General features: G+C 32.5%; 1 non-coding gene across 1 annotated transcript; it reads left to right on the top strand.

The window, feature by feature from the left end:
• The first annotated feature begins 2,954 nt into the window (after positions 1-2,954).
• Positions 2,955-3,065, top strand: LOC142521338 (small nucleolar RNA R71). Its single transcript, XR_012814132.1, has one exon. It is a non-coding gene; the product is annotated as a small nucleolar RNA R71 (small nucleolar RNA).
• The last annotated feature ends 19,867 nt before the right edge of the window (positions 3,066-22,932 follow it).

Genomic DNA, 22,932 nt, shown 5'->3' with positions numbered 1-22,932 from the left:
AATCTGGAGGTTGTAAAATAGGTGATGTAACTAAAGATTAATAATTTTTTTAAAAGCATTATCACATTTCTGAGTCCATTCAAATTGTGTATCTTTTGTTAAAAGATTTGAAATTGGTTTAGATATTATGCTGAAATTTTTTATAAACCTTCTATAAAATCCTGCATGACCCAAGAATGATCGAACTTCTTTGACCGTTTTTGGTGATGTTAAATTAGCAATAACATCAACTTTGGCTTTATCAACTTTTATTCCTTTTTCAGATATCACATGTCCTAAAACAATCCCAGATTTAACCATATAATGACATTTTTCCCAATTTAAAACAAGATTTTTTTCTTCACATCTTTTTAATACTTCTTCTAGATTTTTAAGACAATTTTCAAATGAGTTTCCAAAAACAGTTATATCATCCATAAAAACTTCTACATATTCTTCAATCATATCACTGAAAATACTTAACATGCATCTTTGAAAAGTAGCTGGAGCATTACATAAACCAAATGGCATTCTTTTAAATGCAAAAGTTCCGAAAGGATAAGTAAAAGTAGTTTTTTTTTTATCTTCTAATGATATAGGTATTTGATAATACCCCGAATACCCATCAAGAAAACAGTAATAAGAATTTCCTGCTACTTTTTCTAGAATTTGATCTAAAAATGGTAGTGGGAAATGATCTTTTCTAGTTACATCATTTAATTTTCTATAATCAATACACATACGCCAACTAGATGGAATCCTAGCTTGTAATAACTCTCCCCTTTTCATTTTTTATAACAGTGATGCCGGACTTTTTAGGTACTACTTGTGTTGGACTTACACATTTACTATCTGAAATTGGATAGATAATTCCAGCGTCTAATAGTTTTAATACTTCATTCTTAACAACTTCCTTCATATGTGGATTTAACCTTCTTTGTGGTTGTTGATATGTTTTAGCATTTTCTTCCAAGTGAATTTTATGTGTACAAATTAAAGGATTCATACCTTTTATATCTTTCAAAGTCCATCCAATTGCATTTTTATATTTTTTAAGTAATTTAATCAAATCTTCTTCTTGATTTGGCAAAAGAGTGGAAGAAATTACAACAGAAAATGTTTTATTTTCACCAAGAAATACATATTTCAATTCTAATGGTAAAACTTTTAATTCAAGTTTTATATTATCATCTTTTTTAAAATTATTTTTAGACTCAAAACTTTCTTTGAAAAAACTTCAGATTGTTGATTTAAGTTTTCTTCTTGTATATTTTCTTCCACAATTGTTTCAATTTCATTATCATATTCATTTTCATTAATACTTGGTTTTTTACATAAATTGAACACATTAAGTTCTAGAGTCATATTTCCAAAAGACAATTTCATTATTCCATTTCGACAATTAATTAAAGAATTTGAAGTTGCTAGAAATGGTCGTCCCAATATTACTGGAATTTCATTATGTACTTCTATTGGTTGTGTATCCAAAACAATAAAATCTACAGGATATATGAATTTATCAACTTGAACCAACACATCTTCTACAATACCTCTAGGTATTTTGATTGACCTATCCGCCAATAAGAGAGTAACAGAAGTGGGTTTTAATTCTCCTAAATTAAGTTTTTCATAAACCGAATAAGGAAGTAAATTCACACTTGCTCCCAAATCCAACAAAGCTTTTTTAATTTTATTTTCTCCAATAATACATGAAATTGTTGGACAATCCAGGATCTTTATATTTTAAACTAGAATTATTTTGAAGAATAGAACTTACTTGTTCAGCCAAGAATGCTTTTTTCTTCACATGCAATTTTCTCTTTACAGTACATAAGTCTTTTAAAAATTTTGCATAAGAAGGTACTTGTTTAATAGCATCTAATAATGGAATATTTATCTTCACTTGTTTAAAAACTTCATAGATATCAGAATCACTTTTTTGTTTTTTAAGATTTGTTAATGCATGAAGAAATGGTGGAGGTTTATTTGTCTTATTTACTATTTCAGATGATTTATCATTCACCATATTATTCTTAAAATTTAAGGTATCATCATTCTCAAAAGTATCAGGATTATCATCCTTACTCTTTGATTTTAAATGATCTTTGTTTTCATTAGTATATGGATCATTAACTATTTTACCACTTTTAAGGGTAATAACAGATTTTATTTGATCAATTTTTTCATTTTTTAATTCTTGATTTTGATTTTTAGGATTAGGTTGAGGTTGAGATGGAAATTTTCCTTTTTCATGAATATTAAGTGCAGATGCAAATTTTGCAAGAGTTTCTTTCAAATCACTCATAGATTGACTGTTTTGAATATTGATAGACTCTTGCTTTTGGATAAATGCATGAATTACATCTTCAAAGTTTTTTCTTGGAGGTGTAATATAAGGAATATAACCTTGATGATTTTGGTTATTTTGAAAATATTGTTGTGACGGTTGTGCATTATTATCATTCCTCCAACTAAAATTAGGATGATTTTTCCATCCAGGATTATATGATGGTGAAAAAGGATCTAGTATTGGTTTTTTATAATTGTTAACATAATTTGCTTGTTCATGGAGACATTCTTTAAATGAAGGTAATGTTGGACAATCTTTTGTAGCATGATCATGTGTATCACATATATGACAAACAATTTCTTGAATACTTTTTAATTGACCACTCTTTTTCATTTCTAATGACTCAATTTTTCTTGCTAAAGATGCAAGTTTAGCTTGAATATCTATATCATATTTAAGATTATAGATACCACCCCCATTTGTTGAATTATTGTTTTTAGTTGTTGGTGGTTCTATTGTGCCTATATTATCCCAATTTTGAGCATTTTCTGCTAATGAATCCAAATATTTCATAGCTTCATTTGGGTTTTTATCTTCAAAAGTTCCATTACACATAAATTCTATCATTTGCCTATCTTTAGGTATTAGACCTTCATAAAAGTGAGAAACTATTCTCTATGTTTCAAAACCATGATGTGGGCATGTATTAAGTAATTCTTTATATCTATCCCAACATTGATAAAACGTTTCTCCTTGTTTTTGAGAAAAAGTTGTAATTTGTCTTTTAAAAGAGTTTGTTCTATGGGAAGGGAAAAACTTTTTGAGAAATTGTTGTTGCATTTCTTCCCATGATCTTATTGAACTTGATCTTAAATTTTGTAGCCATGTTTTAGCTTTATCTTTTAAAGAAAAAGGGAAAAGATTTAATCGAACTATATACATGCTACAATTTTGATCATTATAAGTGTTACAAACTTCCTCAAATTCTCTTAGATGCAAATATGGATTTTCAGAATCTAAGCCATGAAAATTTGGTAAAAGTTGAATAATTTGAGGTTTGAAGTTGAAATTAGATGCATCAGGAGGAAAAACTAAACAAGATGGGGCACTAGTTCTAATAGGGTTCATATGGTGCCTAAGTGTTCTTAATTGATCATGTTCTTGATTATTATTATTATTATTATTATTATTATTATTATTATTATTATTATTATTATTATCTTGATTATTTGAATTATCATCCATGTTTAAATTATTTTCAGATACTCGAATAAGTCTACCACTTTTTTTTCGATTCCAAATACTCATACAAAAAAAACAACACAATACTTATAAATAAAACATAATTAACAAATATAAACTTAATTTATACCTCCCCGACAACGGCGCCAAAAACTTGCTACTACTATAATAATAATTCACCCAAGTGTAGGTTGTCTGCAAGTAATATATTTCGTAAGTACGAGATCGATCCTCAGAGAGGTTATTTTGAGTTTGAATTTATTAATTTATAGATTACCAAATGCAAGAATGAAGTTTACAAATTATAAATTTTGTCAAGGCTTGATGATTTATTCTTGGTTTATGTAATATTGTTTAACTAAAAGTAAAACAAAAGAAACCACCATAAATAATGGTTCCAAGAAAATTAAACACACACATAATATAATATAGTTCCCACTATAAAAAATACCGAATTAACCGATATTTTATATATGGTACCTATAATTATAATTAACTATATAAATAAATAATTGCATAAAATAAATGTTAAATTAAATCATTATATTTCATTTAGAACAACCGGCAGAGCCACGCTATTGCCTAAATGAAATATATTGATTTAATAAGTTAGTTGCGGTAAAGTAAAAGTTAGTTGCGATAAAGTAAATGTTAGTTGCGGAAAAGTAAAAGTTAGTTGCGAGAAAGTAAAAGTTAGATGCGAAAAATAAAATTTAGTTGCGATAAAGTAAATGTTAGATTGTTAGATGTTAGTATTAAATCATAATATTTCATTTAGAACAACCGGCAGAGCCACGCTATCGTCTAAATGAAATATTATAATATTATTATATAAATATATATATATATATATATCTATATATATATAATAATAAGTGATGAAATATTTATTGTATCGAAATTAAACAACAAATCAAGATAACCACTTTAATGGTATCAAGCATTTGATGTAAATTGATAACAACAAATAATTCATTTTTATACCTACAATAAAAATAAGTTAGCTAAATGAAAAGAAATAAAGAAAGGATATACAAAATATAAACAATCTTACTTCACCAAGAATGCATCCTCTTCACCTTGACATAATAGATTTAGTTTGCCATAATCTTACTTTTGATCAACACTAAAATATCACTCATTGTTGAGAACATGAAAGAAAATATATTGGAACTTAGAACTTTGATACACACTCACACTATATTTTACAATGAGATAGAATGATTCTCAAACTAGCACAAGGCCTCTATTTATAGGCTAAATGAGAGAAATGGTCAAAATTTTTGTTAATGCCATGTAGTTGCAATAGTATTCTTTGTCTCCTCCAAGTTCAATTCCATGTCCCTTCTTTCAATGCTTTGTTCCACAACTTTAGTCACCGAATTTGACTTTGCTCAAAACGGCAAACATGTGGGGAATTGTCTGTAGATGAATTTGGCCACTTGGTTCACCTCATTTGGTTAAATATTGAAATAGTTATGATTTTTTAACTATATGCTAGTCATAGTAAAAGTAAATTTGTCCTCCTTTTGATATTTGCACAATTTGATCATCTTAATGAACTTTTTAGGCAATCATGTCTTCTGCAAAGTTGTAGATAATTTCTCAAGAATTCCAAACATGTTTGATTCACCTCCATTTGAATTTTCTAGCTTGAGTTATCATTATTTTACCAGCACGTAGAAAACCTGAAAATAAAACATATTTAGTAAGATAATTAAATATAAACAAACAATACTAAAATAACATAATTTTATAATTTTAATGAAACTTAAATTTTAAAATACAGGTTTTAACATATAATAAATTATTAATTTTAAGTTTCATCATTGATCCGCTCATTAAATACACCCTATTTGAAATAAGACATGCCGTGTTAAGGGCTTCTGCCCAAAAACGCTTTGCAATGTTCTTTGAAGTTAGCATTACTCTCGCCATTTCTTGCAAAGTCCTGTTCTTACGTTCGGCAATGCCATTTTGTTGTGGTGTTTTTGGTGCTGAAAATTCGTGTGAAATACCTTTCCTGTCAGAGAAGGATGAGAACGAAATATTTTCAAATTCTTTACCATGATCAGTTCTGATCCTTCTTACCTTCAGGTTGTGGAAGTTGGTTATTCTTGTGATTAAATTTTTGACTACATCGAAAGTATCTGATTTCTCTCTAATAAAACTAACCCATGAAAATCGTGAGAAATCATCAACGCACACATAAAAGTATTTCTTACCTCCGAGGCTTTCAACTTCCATAGGACCCATAAGGTCCATGTGTAATAATTCCAGACAGCGTGTTGTCCCAGATGTTGGCAACACTGGATGCGACACGCGAGTCTGTTTTCCTTTTTGACAATCCCTGCACACATATGGTATACCAGAAGAGAGATTAGGCATACCTCTTACTGCATTATACTTACTCAGGTTCTTCAAGGTTTTAAAATTTGCATGTCCAAGTTTTTGATGCCAAATGTCAAGTTCAGTGATTTGTGCCTGTTTGCACGACAGTTCTTCACCAATTTGGTAGCAATTATCCGATGACCATGTACCTGTCATGATGCAAATGTTAGATTCATCAAAAACTTCACACACATTCTTATTAAACTTGACATGCAGGTTGCCATCGCATAATTGAATTATTCTTATCAAGTTTGAGGTTAGCCCTTCAACATGGAGCACATTGTGGAGCTTTGGTAGTCATTCGATATTCAAAGTTCCCTTTCCAACAATTTTTCCTTTTGCTCCCCCTCCATAGGTTACTCTGCCACCTTTTTGTTCAACATAATCGATGAGATAGTCTCGTGACCCTGTCATATGGCGTGAGCTCCCGCTATCAAAGTACCAGTAACCTGCAGTGTTAGTTTTTAATGAAGTATATACAACATTACAGTGAATTTGTACCTTTGGTACCCAAACCCGCCTTACTGTAGGTCGATTCTTGGAGGTGTTGTTGCGGAAAGTGTTGTGCAACATTTGAGGCAACATCTGACTTAGGTTTTGGTTCATGCGATTATCCCTGAGTTTAAAACAATATGGCCTGATATGTCCAGGCTTGAAGCAGTAATGGCATACATACCTTCGTTTTCTCTGCTTAGTAATAGGTGCAGTGGGTTGTCTTTTCGGTGGAAGGCGTTTGGTTGATGGTGTAGACTCTGGTGGTGTGAATGTTTCAGTCTTTCCTTTTACAAAAACAGTGGTTGTTGAAGATTCACCAATTTCATGCACACTGTATTTGAACCCTAAACCCTTCTTGTCATCTCTTCCCATTGAAAGAATGGTGTCAAGCTTGGAGGTGCTCGAGTTAAACTTGGACAAGGTTTCAGTTGCCTTTTGAAGTTCTTCTTTGGTCTTTCCAAGTTCCAAATCCTTTTTGCTCAACATTACCTCGAGTTTGGCAACTACGGCTTTTAGATAAGTGTTTTCCTTCATAAGACTCGAGTTTAACTTGTTTCTTTTGGTTCAATCTTCAAACAACTCTTCATAAAGTTTTTGCACACTCTCAAGAGTGATTTCTTCATCATCAGCTTCTGATTCATCATCTCCACTCAAATTTCCAGAAGTTGTGGATTTTAAACATGCTGAATGTTTGCAGATGTTGCGGCCTGGTGTGGCAACACCTAGGGCAACACCTAAAGGGTTCACCTGCAGTCTGCGATTTTCTGTCAATAATACAGTCAAGGATGTTTGATTTTCTTCATCAGTGGATTTCTCCTCAGCATCGGATTCTTCATCGCTTAGAGACACATTGTATCCTTTGTTATTTCGCAATCTGTTAGCACATTCATTGACATAATGTCCAAGCCCTTGCACTCTCTACACTGCACCAAATCATATCTTTTTGAATTGTATTGTCCCTTGCCTTCACTCCGTGGTTGAAATTGTTGCTTGGCAGGGTACTTTTGTGACTTTTCAGGTGCAGGAAGACTTGAAAATTTAGATGTTTGTGTATCCTTCTTCTTATCTCTGATTCTTTTCAAATAATCACCAAATTTCTTTGTGATAAGGGAGATAGAATCCTCACAGAGATCAGAATCATTGACTTCCTGAGATATTTGAAGAAGTTCGTTGTAGGAGTCATTTGACGCTTGGAGTGCAATTGTCTTCCCTTTATCCTTGTTCTACATATCCAGGTTCATCTCAAAAGTGCGTAGTGAACTAATGAGGTCTTCCAAGGCCACCTGAGAAGTATCCTTAGCCTCATCTATTGCGCAAATTTTTATGTTGAATCTTTGGGGGATAGAACGAAGGACCTTGCTGACTAGGCGCTCATTTGAGATAGAGTCTCCAATACTGAATGCCTCATTAGCAATTTCCCGTAGGCGACGATCATAATCGAGTATGTTCTCAGATTCTTCCATCCTCATCATCTCGAATTTGGAAGTGAGCATCCTCAATCTGGTTCGTCGCACACTTTCAGAACCTTCACAGTGTCTTTGGAGAATATCTCATACACTTTTAGCAGAAGTACAGTTTGTGATTAAACTGAACATGTTGGTGTCAACCATCGTAAATATAGCATTCAAGGCCTTTGAGTTGTAGTTCGAACTTTGCACTTCATCAGCAGTCCAGTCAGTTTCAGGTTTTGGCAAGTTGTCACCCTCTTGATCTATCATGATTGGTGAAGTCCATCCATTGATGACATGCTGTCATGCCCGTTCATCTATAGATTTTATGTAGTATCTTATTTTGACCTTCCATAGGCTGTAATTGGTACCATCTAGGACTGGTGGTCAAAGTGCTGCGCTTGCAAATGAAGTGTCCATTTGATCAGATCTGTCAGACAAAACACAAACCAGAATCAACACTTAGTATATCAAGAGTAGGCTCTGATACCACTTGTAAAGAATTTTGTGTTGTTCGACAGATAATAAAGTATCTCTAAACTAATCAGATCAGTATAAGGTGTAAAACAGAGGATTTGTGTGTTACCGGAATTAAATGTTGTGCCAGATGTTCCAACATCTAAGGCAACATGCAGCGGAAAATTAAAGTGTGTAACACAAATTCGCTTAAAATAAATAGATGGACGAGATTAAATATGCACAAGTATAAATATTTGTGCAGTGCCTTGTGGCAAAAATTAATCACTAGAAAATCAAATCGTTTACAAAAATCTATCACTAGTGATTAAGACTAAAATCAATTTCCTCAATGCTTTGAGAAAACAAAGCTTTCTAAAAACTACCAATAATATTAAAACGTAAATAAGAAAGCAAAAACTTGATCCCGGAAAGCACGATCAATTGGATGTAATCTTCAGTCAACATCGTTACAGATGTTGTCTGTAGATGTTGACCACATTCAGAGCAACACGGTGATCACCACTCTTCACACAGCAACGACTTCGAGAAATATTTTTTTCTCTGAAAAAAATCTTCTCTTCAGTGTATGTATGATTGATATTCAAGCCGTCCTCGCCAGTATCCTTGACCTCTTATTTATTGGTGAACTATCTTATCTCTACAAGGAAACCTATAACAAAAAGAAAGTGAGAGTTTTATTAGGAATAAACTCTTTTTAAACACCAATATCATATCTTATCAAATCAATTTCAAAAGTAACAAATCTTTGAATATATATCTCTTCAACTAAGAAAGCAAAATCACATTAAATATTTACTTAGGTAAAGCAATAAGGAAAGAAATAATTTAAGTAACGGAATATATCAATTAAATTCGAAAATAATATTTCCCTTCAATTATCATTTGGTAGAGCAGCAAATGATGCGAGTCCAACCGCTGGCATATCGAACATTTTGGCGAACAATTTCTGTGTGATATTGAAACTTAGACCATCCACAGTGCAGAAAACCGATCCATGCTCTGCTCCATCCTAACAATCTCAAAAAACTCATTTAAAGAGGTTTCGAACTCTTCAAATTATTGAAAACCCATATGTATGCATATCATTTGTTAATGTTTGAAAATTTGAAAGGTAAAAAAATGACTTTAGGCAGTTCTTATAACCGCGTAAGAATAAATTGATAATAATTATCAGAACAATAATTGCAACAATAAAATTATTTCAAAATATGAAAAGTCAGAAATAATGAGATTTCGAACTCTTCAAATTATTAATATGCCTTAGGAAAAACTCTTCATAGCATGTGATAGAATCGAGCTTTTACAACTTCTGATTGGAGCAGTAAAAAAGATATACTAGTTAGATTAATTATTTTACAGACTCAACTTTTGTTTCTCTTAAATATATGTACCAATTAAAATCAATTAAACCAATAATATTTTGAAAGTGAGAAATCTTTGCGTCTGATAATGGCTTAGTGAAGTTGTCAGCGGTTTGTTAATCAGTTGAGATGTATTCCAGCTGGATGTTCTTCTTCATCACATGATCTCGAATAAAACGATGTTTTATATCAATATGCTTGGTCCGAGAATGAAGAACATGATTGTAGGTGATTGCTATGTCACGCTTATTATCCAAGAAAATGGGGGACTCAGCGGCTTGAATTTCATAATCTCTTGATTGTGGTTGAATTCAAAGAAGTTGTTTACAACAACTCCCAACATCAAGATATTCTGCTTTAGCCGTTCATGTAGCAATTGAGGTCTGTTTTTATTTTTCTGAACCAAGAGATCAATCTATCTCCCAAGAATTGACACGATCCACTGGTGTTTTTTTGGTCAATCTTGCAATCTGCATAATCGGCATCTAAATAGCAAATAAGGTTAAAAGTTGAGACTTTGAGATACCAAAGATCCACACATGGAGTTCTTTTGATATATTTAAGTATGTGTTTAATTGCAGTGTAATGAGATTGTTTAGGACTAATTTGAAAAAAAAACACATAAACATACTACACATAATGTCTAGTCAGCTGGCGGTCATATATAAATGTGAACCAATCAAGCCTCTGTACATAGTGGTGTCCACCTGAAATTTTCCCTTCATATTTGTCTAATTTGATTGATGAACTTATTGGGAATAAAGACAACTGCACAATTATCCATGCCAAACTTTTTAAGAAGATCTTTTGTATATGTATATTTGGTCTGGTTGATGAAATTGTCATTTTTGAGCTGTTTGACTTACAACCCAAGGAAGAATGTGAGTTTTCTCATCATGCTCATTTCAAACTTTTCTCGCATTATCTTGGAAAGTTTTGGATTAGTTGAACTAAAAATTATGTCATCAACATAGATTTGAATAAGTCAAGCATGGTCACCCTTAACGAATTTGAATAATGTTTTATCGACTGTTCCAATCACAAAGTCATGGTCAAACAAGAATTTAGATAATGCGTCATACCATGCACGATGAACATATTTTAACCCATTTAATGTCTTATCAAGTTTATAAACATAACTTGGATGAATGTGACTAATAAATCCATGATTTTATTCAACATAAACTTCTTCATTTGACAGACCGTTAAAAAATGATGATTTAAATTCTATTTGATAAACCTTAAAGTCTTTAAAATCAGCAAAGGCAAAAAATATTCTAATGGCTTCAAGTCTAGCATAATGAGTAAATGATTCATCAAAGTCTATTCATTCTCCTTATCTATATAATTGTGAAACTAATCTTGCTTTATTTTTCTTACTACTAAACCACTCACATCCATTTTACTCCTAAATGCCCATCTAGTTCCAATAAAACGTTCATTTAACGGTCTAGGAACTAGGTGCCAAACCTTACTTTCCTCAAATTGAGTAAGTTCTTCCTGCATTACATCTATCTAGTTTGAATCTCTTAGGTTTTCATCAGTCTTAGATTCAAGTTGAGATACAAAAGCAACACGCATAAAGTCATCTATCATTTGTTTTCTCATTGTAAGAGAAACGGTTGGGTTACCAATGACCATCTCGAGTGGATGATTCTTATTACATTGGTGACTTGGTTCAAGTGGATTTGAATCTGGCTGTTGAACTATTGAATCTTCATTGGTTTCGTCTTCATCAATAACTTTGATGTATTTCATGCTGGTAATCTATCATCGGCTCAACTTCTTCAACAATCTGATTTTGATTAGTTTTTTCATGCTGGCTGGACTTGCTTCATGGGTGATTCCGACCATTATTCTTAGATATATCTCATGATTACTGCTAGAATCAAGATTAGTAGAATATAATTTATTGCTTAAATCATGTATATTGCTACTATTATTATCATGACAAATAAAAGATTCATAAAAAACCACATGTACAGATTCTTCAATGGTTAGATTTCTATAATTGTAAACTCTGTAAGCTTTTCTAATCGAGGAATATCATAAGAACACACCAGTGTCAGATTTATCATCAAAAGTAGTTGAATGTATTTTACCATTGTTATAAATGAAAAAATTGCAACCAAATATGCGAAAATATGATATTCTGGATGTTTTCTTGTCCAAATATCATAGAGAGTCTATCCATGATTTTTGTTAATCATTTATTTGTTCTATGTATAGAATTCAACGTTGACAACTTCTGCCCATAAACTTTGTGAGATATAAGACTATGTTTGCATGGTTCGAACCTCTTCTTTAAGTATTATATTTCTTCTCTCAGCAACACCATTTTGTTGAGGTGATCTTGCGGCTAAAATCTCAAGCTTGATTCCATTATCTTCTAGATAGGTTGATAGGAGTCTGTTGGTAAATTCAATGCCTCTGTCACTCCGGATCCTATCCATCATAGTGGTTCTTTTGATCTGCAATCTTCTTAAAATATTGATTAGCTGGGCAGCGGTATGATCTTTAGAAATCAGGAAGATCACTCATGTAAACTATGAAAATTCATCAACAATCACCAGGATGTAATTATTTTCCCCTAGACTAGGACCAAATAAATTCACGTGTAGAAGTTCAAGACATCGAGCCGTTGATGTACTACCTTTGTTCTTGAATGTTGATATGACGTGTTTACCTAACTGGACATGATGAACATATTTTATCTTTGGCAAAATCAATGTTAGGTAACCCCAAGACAAGCTTTTGCTTACTTAGATTGACAATAGATTTAAAATTTAAATATTTAAGCCATTTATGCCAAATCCAGTTCTTAGATTGACAATAAATTTAAAATTTAAATGATTGAGCCGTTTATACCAAAGCCGATTCTTCTTTCCATGCATGAAACAAAACATGTATAAGCAACAAAATTATTATTATTCTAGCTCACTTTATAAGTTTTTTGTTCTCTTAGTCTAATTTGCATAATATCACCACTTGCAAATTTAACTGTACAAGTATGTTCGTGAAATTCAACTGAATAGCCATCGTCACAAAGTTGGCTTATACTAATCAAGTTGTAACACAAATTTTCAACTAACAAAATATCTTTAATGATGACCTTGCTATGAATAATCTTACTTTTATCCACGACCTTACTTTTGAAATTATCACCAAATGTGATTTTTGGTCTTTTGTAGTCAATGACCTCAGATAACAACTTGATGTCTCTAGTCATATATCTTGAGTACCCATATTTGAATTAGCCTAACTAACTTGCTCGTGTGTGTCCAAATAGTACAAGCTTGTGCATAAACTGATGAAGTTGTGTGTTATGTGTTCTTTCTCTCGCCAGATGTTGTTTAGATCATTCCTTCTTCCTGTTCACTTTGCATATCTTTTGAACAGGTCTACAATTATGGTAACAACTATATCTACCCTTCGCAGAGCACTGTCCAGTTAGATTTGGCTTTGTGCGATACCAGTTCGAGCTGTTATAACTAGATTGACTTTGTCTGCATTTTAACCATGTCATATTGGAATTAGAACTCTCCAAATCGATATAGTCTAACCACGCTTGCCTCTGTTCACAAAATTTACATTCTGGCTGGGTTTAACTTCGTGTTTGTAATGTTCATATACCACACTAGACTTGAAAAAATTTATCATTACAAATTTACCCTTGTCTAGACATGATTGAATTTTCATCTCAGAAGCACTATACTCATTGTTACCAAACCTTAGCTCAATGCTATTATCGGTTGTTTTTTGCAACTCATTGCATCTTCTCAACATAGGCAGAAGATTTGTTCCAATAATTGACTATAAGAATCAATCATTTATTTTCATTTAAAGTTGCTTGGATCACTCTTCACATATCATCATTTTCAGCAGCTAGTAGATTGTCTTTGCTTTCAGTCCGTCAACCTCTTTTATTGTGAACAACTAGATTTGGTTGACTTATATGTTAGCCATTTACTTTCTGCTTCAGCTTCATCAAATAATTTTGAGAGTTTCTTAAACTCATCTACCACGTCATGCATTGTTGTGATAAGATCATCACATGTAAATTTTATTTGTCGAAGTTAAATACAATATCGTTGGAAGTTTTCAGCTCATCGTCTGAAGTCTCCAGCTCAAAATCTGCCATAAGACACTAGACCTTCTCTCGCTGGTATACGTCTTTGAACTTGATTGTTCTGAGTCTAAATCATCTCATTTGCTCTTGATTTCCTCACCAACAATCACTTTCTGGTCACTTTTATTCTTATCGAATCTTTTCTTATCTTCGGATCATCTCTTCTCAAATGGCTTCTTATTATGTTTCTTTGGCCTGTTGCAATATGCAATGAAATGGACTTAGTATTATATAGTTAAAACAAGATTTATTTTCATCAGCTTTGTATTTTTTACGATAAGAATTAAATTTAGATTGATTTTTCTTCATAAATTTACCAAATTTCTTAACAAATAAGAACATAGCCTTGTTACTTATCTGGTCAGCAGATTTTCTGCTAAAAGCTTCTTCGCTGAAGGTTGGAGTTGATGTAGTGGCGGCTAGAGCTTTGGTAGTTTGAGGAGCCAATGGCTCTTCTTCTATCTGGATCCACAGCTTAGACCCGTAGTCTTTAAATTCGGCAAACGAGTCATGCAGCTAGAGTTTGTTGAGATCTTTGGACTCCCTCATGGCCACCGTTTTGACATCCCATTCTCCGGGAAGTATTCTCATGACCTTCAAACAATATCATGCTTAGAGTATTCTTTACTAAGATAAGTTAGTTCAATAATAATATTACTAAACCAATTCATTAAGAGTATTGCAGGGCTTCATCTTGGTATTATTGAACTTCTGGATTGCAACATTCAGCTTATTCTCTTGGTTTGAACGTTTCCCTTGCAAAGTTGGGAAAAATTTTATCAGATTTCTTTGGATACAAGTCTTTAGTCTTCCTGAACATGTTTTTTTCTAGGGTCTTGTTCGAAATTTCTTTGGCCACATTCTCGAGGTTGGCCTTCTTTTCATCCTCTGTCTTCCACTCAGATCAGTGCTTCTCGATCATCGGTGGAGCACATCAAATACTGCGACGTTTTCTTTGAGTGTTATTATTGGACTGTCAGTGATGACATAACACATGTTATCCTCTTGAGCTGCAAAGTGTGCTTGCACTCAAATTTTCCAATCATCATAATCTTATTTGGAAAACATTGGAATATTGTTTAAAGATATCATTTAAAATATAGTTATCATAGTTCACTAAAAAACCTCTCTGATACCTACCACTTGTTGGGATTGGATTGAAGTTCAAAGGGGGTGAACAAATTCTAAATAAAATATTTGACTTTCAAAAGTTCTTAACAATTTTTCAGACTGTCGAAAAATATTCTTGAATTACTAGACTTGCTGAACCACTAAAACATGTAAGTTCGGAAACAACCCGGCTTGACTAGTCATGAACTATATCTGAAAATTTAATAAAAACGGCTTGAAATAATATTTACAAGAATTTTAAGTGCGTAATGAAATAACACACGTGTTTTATGGATATTCAGAGATAAAACTCCTACGCTTCCCCTCATTCCACTCAGGAAGATTTCCACTAAAAGACTTTGGTTTTATGTCTTGTTACAACCCACTTCAATTAAGACTTATCACTATCTAACTGAAACTCTTAGTTATCACTTTTGGACATTTAAGAACTCTTTGTTCCCCAGACACAAAATATAAAACTTTAATAGTCAAACTTGACGGTTTGAGTTGGATACAATATCACAAAATGATCTTTGGTTGATATGATGTATTATGATAAGCGTGTGCTTGAGTGAGTAGATTATGATAGAAAGATTATGTGTGCTCGAAGATCTTGAAATATGCAGGCTTGAGATAAATTTGTTGATAGATTTTGTGGTCTTCTTCTCTTCAAAGTTATGCATATTATAGTTGAAAAAATTCAACGGTCGGATTTGATTTTCAACGATCATCTATACTATCACCAGATAAAATGAACATGTCTCTTTCATTCGCCCTACAAATCATTGAATCCTCATTTAATGTTCCTTGTTCTTTTGCGACTTTAAGCTCTTTCTTTTCAAAAAAGTTGACACACCGTGCCAAAAATAATAAATTTATGTTATTCAGGAGTTGATACGATATTGTGAAATCATTCATTATTGGGCAGACATATAAACGTCTTGAATTCTACATCCTATATGAAATTACATTTTTATGACATGTGGCAGTGTGGTTGGCTCTTCAACGGTTTGAACACCTATTATGTTTGTCAGTTTGACAAATAATATCATATTTGAAGTTCAAATAATCTTTCCAGAGCATCTTGATCTTCTAATGTTCTTATCGGAATGATTGGAATTGATCCAATTATCTGAAAATCTTAAAATACAATAAAATGGTGTAATTAAATATTTGAAAATAAATAGAAAATAAACGCGTAATTAAATGTGAAGTCTTTTCAATTTTGATGTTATTTGAAAATATAAACTACATTTGAGTGTTTACATTTGTTATATAATTTCATTTAATTCTATTATTATTTTAAATTTTGTATTACTTTTATTTGTTTAGTTTTCACTTGAAACATCCTTAACTTTTAACTTTAAAATATAATAAATACTATTATTTTTTTAAAACATTTTCCTCCAAACTCGAAACCAACATAAATAACTAATATTTAAAAATCTTGAATACATAAAAATCCATAAATCGTTAATCATAAAACTTAAGTCGATTTAAAATAACCCAACAATTTAAGCTTCAAAATCAAACATTAAATTCCATAAAATAATCCTCAAAATTTTTATTAAACTTTTAATATTAAGCTAATGCGGAAAATATATATTTTCTATCGAGAGTGTACTGCCGGGCATGATCCACTCAAGCGTCAGCGCTTCCCTCCACCTTATCCTCACCTACAACCATTCAACCTAGTGAGTCTAATAACTCAGCACGTTCTAACAATACATAACAAATAATACATATACATGCATATGCAGCTTTGAAATAAATATTTTAATAAAATAAGCTAACTTAAAAACTCGTAAGCATATATCATTTTCGTAAATCATTTAAATATATATCATCATTCAACCTTTCCTCTTTGTAAATCATTTTAGCATATAACATCATAAATCATTTCCTCATCATATATCATTTTGGGTGAAATTTGATCCTTGAAAGTAACAACATTAAGTCGATTGATCAATCTATAAACCCTAGTACTAGGCAGCCGGGTTCCACTTCTTCGACGATCCTTCCGACTATCATAAAATAACTTCATCGTTCACTTTTTCAACAGATACATTATTATTGAGATTCCCGCACATGTTTTCGACAGTTCACTCTCTTTTCATTGTAAGGTCACCGTTCCCGTTTTCAACGGATTTCTTAATTATGTTTAAGTCACAATCAATTCACATTACTCAAAAATATTTTTCCTTTCCTTTATCATATCATAAAACATTCATAAATTTCCATATCCATTAAAACACAACAAAAATAGCTTAAAACATTTGGTACGTCGAGACTGCTAAAAATAGCATAAACATGCAGATATATTAAAGCTTCTAAAAATAGCATATATCATGTATATACCTTTAAACTTCTAAAAATAATATTTAACATGATATGAAATTGTTTTAGGAAGATGCAAACCGCCTTTGAGTTTCCTCGAACCGACCGCACACGATTCTACTCTACACTTACTCGGACGACCTCGAACTTTGATTTAATGGTAACGAATCGATTTCATAATTTTATAAATACCAAAAATGTCCAGAAGCTTGCTGGGAATTTCACCTTAGGACCTACATTTCAAAAACGACTCGATTCGCTCAATGAATGACTCGTTTACCTCTGTTTTCGTGTTTTCGGACAAAAAAATGACCAAACTACCCTTCCGACTCGAAATAACCCGAGACCAGACCCTTATTAACATCCCAAGACTCAATTCAAGCTACTGAAGTCCCAATCCCAAGCCAAAACCGAAACTTGAATCAAAATTCTAACCTAGGGCCATTTCATCTCTATTTTGACATGTTCGGACAAATTACGACCCCGAACGGACCAAGGTTCGAAACGACCCTGAACCAGGCCCTAGAACACTTCCTTAGATCATAACTAAGAACATTATCAGGCCCTTTCGGACATAGACAAGGCACCCTACGCCCTAGACTTTGTGCAATAGCAAGGCACCACATGCACCCCTTGCATAGTAGCAGCCCCCTCGCGCACCAGCGTCTGTCGCAGCCTTTGGCTCGACTCTTGGCTCATCCCAGCCCCTCACTAGGACCCTAAGGAATGTCCCAATCCCCTGGTCCAGCCCTTTACACCATCCCCTTATCCCTAGGACCGCACACACAACACAAGACAACAAGTGCAACTTTTGGAGTCACGGCCGCAGCGCTATACCATCTTGTCCAAGCCCTGACTGAACCCTTTCTAGACCTTACTAGGACCATAAAACTTCCCTCAAGACCACGGCTGGGGCCCCATGCAGCCCCCATAGCCTAAAACGCCCCAAAGCCTGCGTCCCCTTCCCTCTCGGCCTGCACGCTTGTTGCGTGCAGGGCTGTGCAGCCCCTAACCATCTCTCTTATGATTCTTACCCTTCAAAAAATACTCTAAACATTTAGGTCTACCCTTGGATCTCTTGGTTTACATCCCTCCTTCAACAATTCTAAAAACGTCAAGGATTTCTTATTGAAAACATGAGATGCATATGAATAAAACTTAAAACCATCATCCTTATGAAATTTTCACATAAAGTCAAATACATGCAATATTATGGATTGGATGGAGCATAAAGAAAGGTTTGAAAACATATATTTTCATTTAAAACGCTCGAAATATGAATACCGAAGTGGTGGAACATCGGTGACGAACGGAGGACGATTTCTACCCTTTTTCTACCATTGTTTTTGTCAAAACCCCACTGGAAATCACATTGGGATCCAAGGGAGTCGGGTGATCGTTATTAGAAGGAAGAACGAGGAAGAAAATCGAAGAACGAATGAGAAAAAAATCGAAATCTTCCGCCTTGACAAGCCTCCAAGTTTCGACCGTGCACTTCAAGTTAGGTGAGTGGTGTGTGTGCCTATGGGGTGTGTGCGCGCGCGTGGGATTAAGGTTTAATAATTATTATATTTAAAAAAACAAAAACGAAAAGGCTTTCTAAATAATTAATTAATGAGCTTAACTAACTTTAGTTTTTAATTACTAAATTAGGCACATTAAGATCAATAAAATCATTATGCCTCAAATTTAAAAGATCTAAAAACACTTATTCCCAAAATCTCATATAAATTATATAAAAAAATTTGCTCCACTAATTAATTTAAATTTGACCTTAAAAATGATAAAATTCTTGAATTATTTAAAATAAATTATTTTCTTACCTAAAAATAAAAATTTAGTTTTTAAATCTTTAACACCTTAATCGTTTTCGGTCCTCCGTCCCTGGCTAACTACCGATATTCGTCTGAAAATCTTTAAATTATGCAATCGAGCAACATTACACAATTAATCATTTATTCACTCAAAATATATCATTAATGCAACTAAAATCATTTATTAAAATATTTTAGTAATTTAACAATTCTCATGCATACGGTCTACGTAGACTGATTTTCGGACGTTACATCACTACTCTTTATCATATTAAATAAAATATATTTTTTATATTATATTACGTTTTTGAACTTTTAAAAGTGTGTTGTCGTGAATTTCGTTATATTGACTATCAGTCATTGATATTATTATTATTATTATTATTATTATTATTATTATTATTATGTATCTTAACTAAAAATTTAATATAATATTTTTTAACATGTTCTAAAAATAATAAAAATTTAATCAAAATTTATTCATCTAATTAATGATAATTTTTTTGAATTTTTAGAAAATATTTATTTATTATTTAAAATTTCAATAGATAAAATAATATATGAATTTTTAGATTTTTAAACTTTTTTAATTTGTAATAGTTTCACTCAGCCATGACAAAAAAATTGATTTAACGACAGAAGATTGTTATCTTCATTTAAGTGTTATACAAATAATATAACATTTTTGATATAATAATATTTTCATTATAACTATATTATATCAATAACTTAATAATTATTCAAACACTAATACTCAATAATTTTAATAATTAAATATATAAAATAATATTTCATGAATGGCACGGGTAAAATATTAGTGATGATAAAAACTCACATTTTTTACTTGTTTATCTTTTGGTATGTACTGAGTAGATCTCCAGAATAATGTAGTAAGTAACCTAGTAAACCATGCTACTTAGATAAATTAAATTGGAAAAACCTTCTCAACAAGTTCATCCGAAAAATATTAACAAGAAGAATCGAACATTATCCGTTGCTTATTGATATTCAGGTATATAGTTATAGGCTAAGATGAAAGTTAAGAAGAATTATCTGTATCTTTTTTATGTAATTATTTAGTATTTAATTTTATTGAAAAATTGGCCCCATACTATTAAATTTAAACATTTAATGCAGGTGAAGCAATATTATACTATAATTTATGGGTAAATGGTAGATAAATCCCTAAAACCCAACTCAAATTTATTCGAACTCGCTAACCCTAAAAATATTTGTTTAAACTCCCTAAAAGGTTAAAAATGAAAAAAATACCCCTTATAAGTGTATTTTCTAATGATTGATTTTCTGGGCCGTAAATGATATCAGATCCAAGGTAAAATTATTTCAAACACAAAATTTATTATTATCAAGTAATTAAATGTTTGAGGAGGAGAATTTCAAAAAAATTATGAATCTGAACTCTGGTTCGAGAAAAATAATTTACAAGAACTATTCCAATATTTTGGAATATACAAAAGAGCATCTAACCTTGGTTAGATATCAGGAGCAGCAAGGGACGCTACAGCACCCTCAGATAAACTTATGATTCAAGCAAATAAGTTTTCGGAGATGGTACCAGATTCTTCTAAGCTCTCTTCGGATCTTAGGAAAATCCAGAAAACAGTACAAAATTATGGCAATGTACTATACTTTGTACCTCAACGAGTAGAAAAAATCCTTGAAAACAAAGAAGAAATTCTTGGAATATTAAAGGATATTCAAACAAGAATTCAAAACTTAAAACAAGAACCAAGTTCTCGTAAAAAAACTTCAGGAGGATGATTACCACCATCATTTGGTACTGAACCTTTGTTACATCAACAAGGGAAGGCTAAAGTGGTGTCAAAACCTTTGACTGAAGAAGAAAAAATGATCAATATAATTAAATCTGTCTCAGAAAAGAAAATAATCTGATGACAACTTTAGAAAAGATTGGTCTGGAGGATCTACAAGAACTTGCGGAATCTTTCGCAAATCTTAAAGTCGTAGATCTAAAAACGAACACAGCAGGAGGTGAAACACCTGTTATAACCTGGTCATCTTCTCAAGAACCACCAAGGGAAAGTGTGGGATCTCAGAATGTAAACATGAGAGAATCTCAACCCGATTTCCATACTGGTGGAGGATCACACCCAGCGGGAACAAGGACAAGGAGAAGTCAAATTCTCTTACACCAGACACCATATGGGAAAACTGTTTTAGAACCTATACATCCTTATGAGGTTATGCTTAACCTTGATGTATTAGATTTCAAAAACAGAGAAGATCTCATAGATGACTGGACATCAGCTATGAGAATCGTCGCAAGAAAACTTGATCTCAACAGAGAATGATTCATTAAAATGTTAGAAATGAGTCTTATGGGATCAGTTAAAATTGCTTGAGACATGACTTCATTAGAAACTAAAGAGTCAGTCCTAGCGGGAGAATCTCTCAGCGAGATCGCTGGAAAAATAGCTACCCTATTTAAAGCACAATTTATAGGAGTAGACTATTTTAACAGTCAAGATACAAAGAAGAGGAAGAAATATACTCAAGCTCTGTATAGTCTTGAATTACATGATATATGTTTGGTGGATGAATACATTTTGTTATTCACTAAATATAGATGGAATTCAGGGGTCGAAGAAGATATAGCAATGCAGCTATTCTTCGCCAAGATGCCAAGTCCCTGGAGAGAAATACTCATAAGGGAATATGTACCTGGCAATCCAGATACATTGGCACGAAGAGCCTCTTTTCTTAAAGGAAAATTGGCAGAATGGTGTCATTTGACAACATTACAAAAAAATTACAAACGTTTAAGGGGTATTAACAAACGTACTCCTTTGTGTTGTAAGGAAAATGATCTTCCAACCATTATTGGTAGTAAACCACAGAAGCATAAGAGGAATAGTTTTAGGACTCATCCTTATGCTAGAAGTGGAAGAAGTTCTTGGAAACCAAGAACAGTTTGGTCTAGACATAAAGCCAGATCTTATAAATCTGGACAAAGAAGTGGACCATCAAGAAGTAGGATATCATCCCAAGCATCGAGTTTATTTCGAAGCACATGAAGAACACCTACGAAGAAAACTTTCAGAAGAGCTCACACTTGAGCTAATGAAAGTTTTAAGGATTGTAATTGCTGGACATGTGGAGCAAGAGGTCATATTTCGACCAACTGTCCAGAAAATGAAAAAAGAGGTATGAAACGCTTCGATCCAACCCTAGATATTGAAGAAGCAGTTTATTACCAAGATCTTAAAGAAGAAGAAGTCTTAAGTCAGGGAGAATATGATGGAACTGAGTCGGAATCTGACTGAAGATGAGGTGTTTCGACACAAAATACATGAAGATTTGTCCGGTTTCTTTAGTCAGACAACAATATCTCATAACATGGTCCAGAAGATCATGAGAGAAAATCCTAGTCTTCAGAGATATCAAGGATTCTCTGCAGGACAGGTAGAAAAGTTTTTTAGGAAGTCTTGGCCTAAGAAACAGAAAGCATAATCTAATCTATAAAGTTTCTAGAAGGGAAATGCCAATGATGGAACTTACGAGAAATAGAATAGAGATGCAGTTAATTTCTTCCAATGAAATTAAGGGGGAATTACAAAAGCTCAAGATAGAAGTAGCAAGGACTATGTCCTGGATTCATATTGGATCAATCCAGATTATGATAAAAGCTACTTTCAAAGAAGGAATAGATTCACCCATTGATATTGCTATATGCGATAAAAGAATGGGGAACCTTCAAGATTCAGTACTGGGAACTATTTCAGAAAATCTCTGGACATGCAAGATTGTAGGAGTAATCTATCCAAGAATAGCTTACAACCTGGCAGATCGAGATTTTAGTCGAGCCTTGACATTG

This window comes from Primulina tabacum, chromosome 1 (assembly GCF_025594145.1).
Source record: "Primulina tabacum isolate GXHZ01 chromosome 1, ASM2559414v2, whole genome shotgun sequence".
NCBI lineage: Eukaryota > Viridiplantae > Streptophyta > Magnoliopsida > Lamiales > Gesneriaceae > Primulina > Primulina tabacum.
Note: the sequence above shows the minus strand (reverse complement) of the source record. Positions and strands in the feature narration are given on the sequence as shown.